The 1,706-nt window shown below is 41.7% G+C and overlaps 1 pseudogene; it reads left to right on the top strand.

The window, feature by feature from the left end:
- The first annotated feature begins 345 nt into the window (after nt 1-345).
- On the top strand, nt 346-461 carry LOC112474504 (annotated as a pseudogene).
- The last annotated feature ends 1,245 nt before the right edge of the window (nt 462-1,706 follow it).

Below are 1,706 nucleotides of genomic sequence, written 5' to 3'. Positions count from 1 at the left end.
TGTATCTTCTAAGAACAAGATGTTTTTCTACATAATCATAATACCCTCATAATTGTGATGGTCAGTTTCATGTGCCAACTTGGCTAGGCTACAGTCCCCAGTTATTCAATCAAACTCTAATCTAAGTATACTGCGAAGATAATTTGTAAATATGATTTAAACCTGCAGTCAGCTGATCTTAGCTAAGGGAGATCATCCCAAAGAATCTAGTGGGCTCGATTCAATCTGTTGAAAGGTGTTAAGGCAGAGCTAAGGCAGGATGTGGTTCCATAGCGTAGCGGTTAGTACATCTGCTTTACATGCAGAAAGTCCTGGGTTCCTGCCCCCGTGGAGCCACAGTCCATGGTCTATAGCCATACCACCCTGAACAAGCCCGATGTCTGATCTCGGAAGCTAAGCAGGGTCCAGCCTGGTTAGTATTTGGATGGGAGACCACCTAGGAAGACCAGGTGCCATAGGCATAAAACAAACAAACAAATGGAGCTAAGGCTTCCTGGAAGGAAAAATTCCACCTGCAGACATGAACCTCACTCTGTACCCGAGAGTTCCAGTCTGTCCTTCCCGATGGCCTGTCTTACAGATTTCAAACTTGTTTTCTTAGTCTGTTTGGGCTGCTGTAAACAAAAATACCATAGATTTCATGGCTTAAACAACGAACATTTATTTCTCACAGTTCTGGAGGCTGAGAAGTCCAAGATCAAGACGCCAGTAGACTTGATGTCTAGTGAGAGCCCAAGTCCTGGTTCATAGACAGTTGTCTTCTTGCTGAGTCCTCACATGGCAGAAGAGACAAGGAAGCTCCCTGCAGTCTCTTTTATAAGGACTCTCATCCCATTCATGAGAGCTTTACTGCCATGATCTAATCACCTCCCAAAAGCCCCACCTGCAAATACCATCACCTTGGGGTTTCAACATATGCATTTTGGGGGGACATAAACATTCAGTATATAGCATTTGCCTAGCTAGCCTCCACAATCACATAAACCATGCCATAAATATCTTCGTGTGTGTGTGTGTGTGTGTGTGTGTGTGTGTATAGATACATATATATAATCTCCTATCATTCTGTCTCTATATCTCCTACTCTTCTGCCTCTCTGATTAACCTTAACTGATACACCTATGAAAATTAACACTATGCTCATAATTTCATCTTTTATTAATGATTCTTAACCTGAGGTTACAGGATATGCTACAAGCATCAGGGAAGAGCCTGAAACTCTAGGCAGCATTTGGAATGTTTGTACATTTTGTGAACTTTTCTGAGGAAAGGCAAACTTTCATCAAATCCTTAAAAAGTACATTACCCCCCAAATTACCAAAACCCACTGCATAAAACACATCTTTCTAGCTCTGTAAACCTGATAGCAGTTACAACAGATGGAACGGAGGCTGACTAGCTTTAAGTGAGACCCAAGAAAATCACTAAGAGAGAAATCTGACTGGGAGTAACAGCCAGCAACCCAGTGGTGGTTCTAGAGTTTCATTCTCTGTAGTTCACAGTGGCCCAAGGTATTTAGGCTGTGTTTCAAACCTCTTAAAGGCAAGGAGGCAGGGGTTCTGTGGAAGTTTAATTGTTAGTGGCTCCAAGCACAGAATAATTGAAATTTAGCCATCCTTATGGAGACAAAGAAGCACAGTAAGGTTTTGCATTTAATTTTGATGATTTTTTAAATAAATATTCGGAGGTGTGCTGAATTATAAGCT

This window comes from Pteropus alecto, unplaced genomic scaffold, assembly GCF_000325575.1.
Source record: "Pteropus alecto unplaced genomic scaffold, ASM32557v1 scaffold239, whole genome shotgun sequence".
NCBI lineage: Eukaryota > Metazoa > Chordata > Mammalia > Chiroptera > Pteropodidae > Pteropus > Pteropus alecto.
Note: the sequence above shows the minus strand (reverse complement) of the source record. Positions and strands in the feature narration are given on the sequence as shown.